At 47.5% G+C, this 10,813-nt stretch overlaps 1 protein-coding gene across 1 annotated transcript in view; it reads left to right on the forward strand.

Annotated features, from left to right (window-relative positions):
- The window catches only part of SRGAP3 (SLIT-ROBO Rho GTPase activating protein 3), a 434,101-nt gene that overhangs the window by 168,430 nt on the left and 254,858 nt on the right, over positions 1-10,813 (forward strand). The window lies entirely within an intron of this gene.

Here is a 10,813-nt window from a genome sequence, read left to right on the forward strand (position 1 = left end):
GGCTTAGGTACGTAGAGAGGAAGCGGGGAGGGATGGCGGCTTTTGGGCAGCCGCACCGGGCGGAAGCCGCTTTCCTTCCGCTCCCGGAAGCCTGAGCAGGGCATTAACGACGCTAGGAAATGGGAAAAGAAAAATGGATAAGTGCTTCTGAGGCATAGCTGAGACTAAACGCGCGGGCGCGCCCTGCCCGCCACCGGAAGGGCCGGGGCTGAAACCGGAAGTGCTTCAAGGGGCGGGACGCTTCCGGTGCGGCCGCGCTCGCTGATTGGCCGCTTCGCCTCCCGCCGCGCGTAGGAAAAAAACTGACCTCGATGGCGCGTTCTGGTTGGATGGCCGCGCCTGTCCATCTCCGCCTCGGAAGTACGTGTCGCCCTCTGTGGGCGGGCCTCGCGCACGGCCTTCTGGGTGGGTGAGTGAGTGGGTGGGGTGGGTGCGGCCGGCTTGGGCTGCTGAAGCGAAAGTGGCTCGGCTCCCGCGCGTGCGCGTGCGCGTAGGCGGTTCCTTTCCTCTCTCCTCTCCTCTCCCCTCCCCAGCGGAACCACCGAGTTTGCCGGCTGGGGCGGTGAGTGGCTAGAGCGGCCCCTGCTGGGCGCGGCCCTTCTAGCCCCGCGCCTCTGTGCAACGTGGCAGGAAGCGCGCGCTGGCGGCGGGGGCGGGCGGCCCCGTGGCTCCACCCTGCCCGCCCTGCTGCTCGGGGAGCGCTGCGGGTCCCTTGCTGCGCTTCGGAGGATCGCATCCACCGCCATCCGGTCCTTGGGGGGCTCTGCCCAGCCCAGGGCCCAGGGGAGCAGGTGGGGGGCTCACTGGGCGTTGGCCTGCAGGGGCTGGGCTACCCGGGGACCCCCCCCTCGCTCCGCGCACGCGCTCCTTGGCCACACGGTGCACCCCCCTATTAGGGCAGGGCCTGGGAAGGGAGGAGGCCTGCAGGCCTGGGCGTTCCCCGGGGGGGGGGGGCTGCTTCGAAAGGGTTAAACTTAATTCTTGTTGCAGGTTCAGATCCCCGATGGGTACATTTTACACACGCATGCACCCTCAACCCCGAAATCAGGGGTTAAAGTTGACTGTTGCTGCATTTTCAGGTTCCAGTGGGTGCATCTCACACACACACACACACACACACACACACACACACACACACACACACACACGAAGGGAGGGTCCCGGGATTCCCCCCTCCCCACACCCACCCAAGATGAAGGGTTAAATTTAACTTGTTGCAGGTTCAGATCCCAATGGGTGCATTTCTCTCTCTCTCTCTCTCTCTCTCTCTCTCTCTCTCTCTCTCTCTCTCTCTCTCACACACACACACACACACACACACACACACACACACACACGATAAAGGGCGGGATACCCCCTGAGATGAAGGGTTAAACTTGACTGTTGCAACTTTAGATCCCAGTGGGTGCATTATACTTGCACACACTCTAGATAAAGGGCGGGATTCACACACACACACACACACTCTTTCACTAGGTATCTTGGCCTCAAACTCCCAAGGGCTCCTCCCCCACCCCCGAGATAAAGGATTGAACTTGACACACACACACACACACGCACCACACCACACACACGCACCACACCACACACACACGCACCACACCACACACACACACAGACACAGACATGAAGGGTAGGGTCCTGGGATTCCCTCCTCCCCACCCAAGATGAAGGGTTAAACTTAACTGTTGTTGCAGGTTCAGATCCCAATGGGTGCATTTCTCTCTCTCTCTGTCTCTCTCTCTCTCTCTTTCTCTCTCTCTCTCACACACACACACACACACACACACTCTTTCGCAAGGTATCTTGACCTCAAACTCCCAAGGGCGGCTCCTCCTGTACATTCTCAGAGCCAAGCATTTTTGGCAACTCTTCGCTCCAGCCTGCAGTTCTTTATTATTATTATTTTTCCCCCATTGGTTATTCCTGTGCCTCCAGTCCCCAGACCGACAGTCAAGTCGGGCTTTAGGGCTTTCTCAGATGCTCCGTTCTTGTGCAGCCTGGTGGGTGACTCATGAAACCAGATTGGTTCCTCCACCACCACCACCACCAATTAAGGCGACTCACCTTAGCCAAGGCCTCACCTAGCAGTGGGGTTGATGCCTGTATGTTTACCTGGATTTTTTTCTTGACCCTTTCTACTCTGTTGATAGGCTTCCCCCGGCCCTCTTTCATGGTCCACATGGCTTTACTGTAATAGTGAGAAATGGACATAAAACTCATCAACATCTTTATCTCCTATTCCCTGTTTCTGTTCTCCTTGTAACTGACCTCAATTGCTGCGGTGCCTATTGTTTCCAAACTGGTGGCTCTGTCTCCAATGTCACTGCCTTGACAGGACAGTCACACCTAGCAGGGAACATTATCAGCCTTTTGTTTTCCTTTCCCTCGTCAGACTGCTGGCAGGGAGTTGTTTTGATAGGCTAGAAAATCCAACATGCACCATAAAACGGCCTTCAGATGAGTAGACACACAGGGGAACCAAGGTGAGGGGTGCCTGTAACAAGGAAGGGCTAATGCATGTTAGGGATCATTTACCATTCCCTGTGTTGCCTCCTCTAAGATTTGGAGAGATGCATGTAAGCCTTGCCTGCTTTTTCCTCGCTGGTCAGCTTCACAATAAAGCCTTTTGTCAAATGCTGGCTCCGTAGTATTGGCTTCTCTATGTTCTGTGTCTTTACTGAGTGATCACTTTGAGTTTCATTGGAAATCCTTGGGATCAAGGTGTGTATTGGGGGCGCAACTTCACGATGTGGTCTCTAGCCCCGGGGAATGGAGTAGAGACCAATCCTAGGGAGATCATGGTAGTTTATTCCAGGAAATAGTGCATAGAGCAAGAGATAGAAATCAGAGAGATGGAAATTTTGGACGCTAAGCCGGTGAATTCTGGTCTGACTGCATGTTTGTCCTTTTTATTTGATTGACTGGAATTGGATTCCTTTATAGTTACTCAAACAGCCAATGTGCATTTAACTTTACAGGTTGCTTTCCCCCAAAGATCCTCTACGAGCGCATGAGTGGGCGGGCCGTGGAGGATGGGTGGTAGCAAGACTTCAGGCACTATGTGCTGCAGCAGTCTTGTGCTTCACTTCAGAATATTCCTGGTCCCAGTCAGGGACTCCTGACCCTTACTTAGGAAGTGCGTGTGAGGATCTGGTTCCAGTACTGCCTGCAGCAGAACATGCCTGGGGTATAGGACCATCCAGAACACACCGCGGAGGGAGCAACTGGAAATTGGTCACTTGTTGGAAACAATATTCACAAATGCTGTCCTGTCCTCCCAAACCCAACACACCTGTAGGATAAGGTCTCTTGTTCTAGTTGTGTGATTGTCATACAGCTCCCCCACCCCCAAATTGGTCTCTCTTCATCTAAGCCAAGAAAGAAAACAAAGAAAATTGAACACTGCCTATAGATCATTGTTGAGTTGTGAGCAATGACCTTATAAGGGCCCTAAATTATGCTGTGTGGTTATATTTATACTGTAATACAGGAAGGAAAAACTTCACCCCATTTTTCTTTCCTCTATTACATTATAAATACATATATATAAGAATTTCACCCCATTTTTCTTTCCTCTATCTACAGTATAAGTGTATATATATATATATTTTTTTTAACCATGTGTGATTTAAAATTTTTTTGAGGTAATGGGATTTATAAAATTATTCCTGATAAATTTCAGGCATACAATGTTTCAATACCAGTCCTATTGTACTTTACCAGTGTCCCCATTCTCCTCCATGCCACCTATCCTGCCTCTAGGGCAGGACCCCCCTTTTTTCCTTTTTAGGCATTCTGGTTTGTTGCATTAAATAATTAACGATGAGGCTGGAAGGTGGATGATGCCATCCAGCCCACATGGCTCTGCAACCTCCATGCAGCCGGCGAGTTCCAGGCCCAGGTAGTCGGCGTAATCAAGACTCACTCACACGCAGGCTTCAGGAAGAATCATCTTTATTTATGCCCTAGCCACCACAGGTGTGTGGCCTATGTCAACCTTTTAAGCATTCAGCTATATTTTGCTAGCCCTGCATCTTATCTCCTGTTAGCCATCTTCCCTTTGGGCTCCATGCGGCCCAAAGATCCAAAAGCCAGGAAGCCAAGCCGGGCCAAAAGAGAAACGGCAAAAGGCAAAAGGGCCAAAAGGGGCGAATTCCCTTGGTCCCAGCCTTATCTACCTTTTTCCAAACCCCTCCCAGGAATGGGAGGGGCTTGCAGGTAAAGTTACACCTACTATCCGGTTCAGACCCCTCCCAGAAATGGGTGGGTCTTAGGGTACACCACACTGGTTTATAATATTTTTACTAACAGGATTTCATGTATAACACTTCCTAATTCCAACACCCCTTTCTGCACTAGAGTACCTAGTATTGTTTCGCTAGGGCAATTTCTATTATGTCTACGAAGACATACATGGGCCAACCCCATTTATCTAGAACATTCCCCTGAGTTTCGCTTTATTTGGAGGGTAAGAGGCACAGTGGGCTATGCTCAGGAGTCCTTCCTAGCAGTGCCAGGGATTGAACCCTGTTGAACACATGCAAGGTAAGCGCCCTGCTGTTCTCTCTCATCCCTCCCCACTTACCGCTTTAGGTTTGTACTATTTGAGGATGCCTTCTACTGAGAGAATTGGAAGCCTATTCACCTCCGTCTCATTACATGGGAATAGCAAAGAGGGCTGTCAGCTGGCTGATTTAATAAGCAGAAGTTATATCTGGGACTAACATTTTTTTCCACTTTGGAGTTTATAGCTAAACTCTTATATAAAGCTCTCAGATACAATGATGAGTCATTGAATTAAATGGTAAAAATGTCACTAAAGCATTCCAAACTTGCAAGAAAAAAATAGTACTTTTGGTTTTTTGGGCCCTACCCAGCTGTGCTCAGGGTACACTCCTGATAGGGGGCTCTAGGGATCATATGTAGTGCCAGGGATTGAACTCATGCCAGCCATGTACAAGTCATGTGCCTGTGTTAGCTCTCTAGCCCTCAAAAACAAAAAAAAAACCTTTGAACTGCCCTAGACTTTGTCTTCCAAATAGAAGAAAGTTATTTGACCTTTTTATTTTTTTCAGGAGACATCAGCTTTATTCAGGCCCTAGCCAACAGGTGTGGCCTATTATAACCTTTCAAGCCAGCTCCATTATTCGCCCTGCATTCAACCTCTTTCAGCCATCTCTCCTCCAGCTGCTCCTTCCTCCATCTTCCCCTGAATCCTTCCTATTTGACCTTTTTTGTCCATGGGTGCCAAGGCAATCTTAAGATTGCTACAGAAGGCCTGAGCTGTTATAGTTAGCTGAACTAGCCTGTTGCCTAGTTCTTCAAACAACTGGATTTGATCACATGAGAGTGGCCTTGCTTCCAAATGCCAGCTGCAATCTGGGCCTTTTCTAAGAGGTCAACAAAGGTCACACACTGTCTTGAGAATGAGAAGAGTGTGATGGTGCTATTGGCTTACATCAATATTTTTTTTTTTTTGGTTTTTGGGTCACACCCGGCAGTGCTCAGGGGTTATTCCTGGCTCCAGGCTCAGAAATTGCTCCTGGTAGGCACGGGGGACCATATAGTGTGCAGGGATTTGAACTGATGACCTCCTGCATGAAAGGCAAACGCCTTACCTCCATGCTATCTCTCCGGCCCCTGACATCAATATTCTATACTGCTAGATAAACCAAATGTAAGATTCAAGGCATTCTAATCCTGCTTTAGTTGACTTGGTATTTTTTAGGGGTTGGATCTGGGGCTAGTGTACCCAGTGGTGCTTGGGGGGACACCTGGCTATGTTCTTGGGGAACTACATGGTCTCAGAGATTAAACCAGGATTGCCCTTACGTAAAGTTCAGTCTCATTGCTGGGGGACTGAGAGATAGCATGGAGGTAAGGCATTTGCCTTGCATGCAGAAGGACAGCGGTTCGAATCCTGGCATCCCATATGGTCCCGAGCCTGCCAGGAGCGATTTCTGAGCATAGAGCCAGGAGTAGCCGCCCCTGAGTGCTGCTGGGTGTGACCCAAAAACCAAAAACCAAAAAAAAAAAAAAAAAAAGTCTCATTGCCTGTACTATCTGGGACCTCAAAATCCTGTTGGATTGGGTCAGAGAGCACAGTAGGTATGGTACCTGCCCTGCATGCAGTCAACAGGTTTGATCCCTCTCATCTCAGGTCATCCCCAAGCACTGCCAGGACTTGATTGGTGAGTGTAGAGCTAGGACTAACCCCTGAGTATAAGCCAGGTGTGGTTCAAAAATCCAGGGAGGGGAGGGAAAAAACCCAAACCCTCTGCAATGGTATGTGGAGAGTCCCCAATTTTATAGCAGACCTGGCTGTGAAATCCCTCACTTGGTTTTCACAAATGGGTGCTGTTTCAGAGACTGGGATCTTCAAACAGCTGTGTATACCATTGCGACATCCAGGAGACCTAGGAGGCTGAGTCACCTTTCTGGTCTGTCCATCCCCAAGCTGTAGAATGGCCTCACATTTGAGGCAGCTGACTTGAAGCCTGCCTTCTCTGCGACATACACAGGGGGACTTTAGGAAAGGAATGAGGACAGTGGTGTGTAAGCACACAAGGAAATAGTGGATTTGTTACGCTACCAAAAACTGGCTATAGTACACCACTCGTAGCAAAAGGCCTATACAATTTTTTTAGCCAGAGGAAATAACTTGGTTTACTAAGTTGCAAAAATGCTGCCAAAAAAAAAAAAAAAAAGAGACCAGAGAAACAGAATCAAAAGTCCTCATCCTCATAGCAAACTTGGGCACATTTCTCTCAATACTTTTAAGTAGGTTTACAGAAAACCAGTGAAAAGGAGCGGGGGTTCCCACACTGGTTGCCCAGGCCTGATCAACGATTGGCAACTACAGAAGTGTGGAATACAATAAGCTGGAAATCATGCTTTGTTCTCCAGTACATAATAGAATATGGCAGATAGCAGGGATCAGATTCCTAGCTCATAAGCAGAAGACAACTCAGACACTGGAATGGATCTTCTGAAGTCTGCACCATTCATTCCTCCGGAATGTATTCTGCAAGGAGTTGCATGTTAGGTCCATTAGGCTTGAGTAAAAGTGGTAGGTAACTCCTAGCTAAGAACTTGCTCAATTTTCACATTCCCATTGTATCTCCACAGAGAACAAGCCAGAAGTACTAGATCACCTGGAGAAAAAAAATGTCTACAGAAGGGTTGGAGTGGGTAGGTCGCTTGCCTTGGATGTAGCTGCCTGGGTTTGATCTCCAGCATCCCACATGGGCCCCCCAGCCTGCCAGAAGTGATTCCTGAGCACAGAGCTAAGGGTAAAGCCTTGTGCACTATCCAAAACCAATATGAAATCAGCATACCTCAAGTGTAGTCCAAAACACAAAGGAGAAAAGAAAAAGATTTGCCAGTGATCGAACACCACTGAATGGATTTCTGTTGTAAGCCCACAAAACTCAGCAACTAAGTTTTTTGTTTTTGTTCTTTTTGGGCCACCCAACTGTAGTTAGGTTTTACTCCAGCCTCTGCACTGCATTCCTGGAGGGTTCAGGACCATATGGGATGCTGGGAACTGAACTTGGAATGGCCATGTGCAAGGCAAATGCCCTCCCTGTTGTCCTATGTCTCCAGCACAGCAAGAAAGCTGCTTTTATTGAGAAACTATGGTAGGGGCTGGAGAGATGGCATGGAGGTAAGGCGTTTGCCTTGCACGCAGGATGGTGGTTTGAATCTGGCATCCCATAAGGTCCCCGGACCCTGCCAGGAGCAATTAATTTCTGGGCTTAGAGCCAGGAGAAACCCCTGATCGCTGCTGGGTGTGACCCCAAAACAACAACCCTGAGAAACTATAGTGTCCTTTAAGATGTCATGAATAGGCCTCCTAATCTATTCATAAAGCAACTGATGTTTCATGGTCTGTGAACATTTGTCAAAGAGAAGCTCTTGGGTTTCCTGTACAAACCATGTTTAGCCTCTTCCTGTGCTTCTTGGTGGTGGCTCCCCCCCCCCCCAATAAACCAACTACTTATCTCCATTAGAAGTTGAGTCAGGGCTGGAGAGATAGCATGGAGGTAAGGCATTTGCCTTTCATGCAGAAGGTCATTGGTTCGAATCCCGGCGTCCCATATGGTCCCCTGTGCCTACCAGGAGCAATTTCTGAGCATGGAGCCAGGAATAACCCCTGAGCACTGCCGGGTGGACCCAAAAACCACAAAAAAAAAAAAGAAGTTGAGTCATACAGGGGCCTATAGAACAGCAGTAGGGCGGACCCGGGCTCGATTCCTGGCATCCCATTTGGTCCCCCGAGTCTGCCAGGAGTACAGTCAAGAGTAACCCCTGAGTGCCACCAGGTGTGGCCCCAAAACCTACCTATCAATCAATAAACTGCTTTAAAAAAAATGTTGAGCCATATAAATTTCTTTTGGGTCAAAATTACTACATAGAACACTTGGACGTGCATGAGAAAGTTCAGTTTTGTAAAGGCTTTTACTAATTTGCCAAATTGAAACCTGATGGGTCTTGTATTTCTGTATGCCTGGAGGAGGTCTGGCCTAAAGAATGGCTTGTGACTGTTCATATGGAATAGTATCACCAGAGAAGACTTTCAGGCCAGTCTTAATTGTAGATAGAGCTCTTGTTCTATTTCACATAAGCAGTCTGAAGTTCCGTAGGCTAGGAATTCTGGGATTCAATGGAACGCTACTATATTTTGAGTGTGTGTGTGTGTGTGTACATAGAGCCATATTTCTGGGTAACCTCACTGACTTACTAGAAAATGGGTCAGTAACATGGTACCAGAAGTTTGGTTTATAACCTAAGCCTGACTTAACCCTGATGAATCTTCCTTCTGAATCTTCAGAACATATATAGTGATTACATACCTTGTCTGCCTGTTTTCGTACACTCTTCTTTTGGTCACTCTTCCATCTCTTCTTTTTACTTCATGTTTATAGAATCAGTAATTTTAACCAGTTAGTTCCATCTCCTTTCCTGTTTTTAATGACCTTTGGTTAAAATCTCATCCCAGGGGCCGGAGAGGCCGACCCAGGACCAAAGGTGGTTTAAATCCCGGCATCCCATATGGTCCCTCCCTCATCACCACCAGGAGCGATTTCTGAGCACAGAGCCAGGAGTAACCCCTAAACACTGCCAGGTGTGGCCCAAAAGCCAAAAATAAAATAAAATAAAACCTCATCCCAAACGTTTAACTGTAACAAGTAATGGCAACATGTTCGGTGCATATATAGCTAAAAACTAGTAGAAATATTTATACATTAGGCAAGATAAACTAATAATATTCTAGTACCTACTGTGTGTCAAGCTCTTTGCCAGTATATTTAGTGTGGCTACAATATGGGAAACCCCATCTCAGAGACTCAAGTCATTAAGAGTAAGCAACTTTCCTATCGATGCACAAATTTGCGGGTGGGCCAGGGATTCAAATGGAACTCACAGGACCAGTGGCCTCTTGCCGTCCATGTGGCTGACCGGAATTCAATTCCTGGCGTCTCATATAGTCACCAGTGCCCCCCTTCAAGTGATCCCTGAGCACTGCAGGGTATGACCCAAACATCAAATTGGACTCACTTAGAAGTCCTAATCAATTTAGGGTATTACCTTTCTTTGCCAAAACATCTGGAAGGACATTCGAAAATGGAGAAAATTCAAGAGCCCACTTTGAAGATTGTTTTACAGTGAGGAGGCAGACCTCCGCAGGCAGGAAATACCAGTGTTTCTACTGAAAATTGCTTGTTATAAAACAGACTGAACACTGGCTAATAAATAACTTCAACTGAATAACAAATATGTTCGCTCAGGAGTAAATCAAGATTAGTGGCGGCTTTTTATAATGGGGGTACTCTTTTCACACTGCATATCTGGGTGGTGGGAATAGGGTCCACACCTAGCTGTGCTCAGGGCTTTCTTTACTCCTGGATTTGCACTGGTCACTCTCGCTGGTACTCAGGGGACCATATATGAATGTTGGGTCTTTAATCTAGACCGGCCTTGTGCAAGGCCAATGTGCTCACTGTTTTATCTCTAGCCCCAAAACTGAATTTTATCAGAGATCTATCTAGGGTGGTTTTTCTGAACATGGTGAGATTTCTTTCCTGCATTTTCAATCTCTGACAGTATCCCCACAGAAATTCCCACATTACAACTCACCTGAGCTTGGAGAGGCCAGTATTTCATAGAGAACGCATGCCTCACTAATAGTTGTAGATCGAATGTCCATTTAGTGCTTTATAATCCTTTCAAAATGCTTCCCTTTTTTCAGTCTTCAGCTTACCTTGGCCCTTGCAGTGGAGATGAGCTAATGTACCCTAAGAGCTAATGTACCCTAATCGACAGTTGTGTCAATTTCCTGAAACTCTTGCCACCACTTTATGCCTTTGGGCAGCACCAGGGTTATTACCAAATGTTTCCTTTCCTAACCAGGACATTACCTGTCTCTGAGAGAAGTATTCCATTGCTTTAAACTTGTTAAAATCTACCTCTGTGTTAACATCGGCTTTTCCTCGCCATCTACACTCCTCTCCCGAAGCTGGTTCCTGATTGAGTCTTTGCATTCAGAGCATAGATTACCCCTTGCTGCTTCACTCTTGGGCCCGTGTGTTTAATGGCTAAAGCTACGCCCAGTGTGACACTATTTTACTACTAACATAGAATTGAAAATCCAAGCTAAAAAGTGGCCAGAAACCCACTAAAAATGGCAAACTATAGGAGACTAGAGATTCTATAGAGAGAATTAGAGATCCGATAGAGTACAGACATAGGAAGAGGACTAACTACAAGGACTGAGCAAGTGTGTGCACCCCTGTACCCAATCCCACCA

The sequence above is a fragment of the Suncus etruscus genome, chromosome 20, assembly GCF_024139225.1.
Source record: "Suncus etruscus isolate mSunEtr1 chromosome 20, mSunEtr1.pri.cur, whole genome shotgun sequence".
In the NCBI taxonomy this organism is placed as follows: domain Eukaryota; kingdom Metazoa; phylum Chordata; class Mammalia; order Eulipotyphla; family Soricidae; genus Suncus; species Suncus etruscus.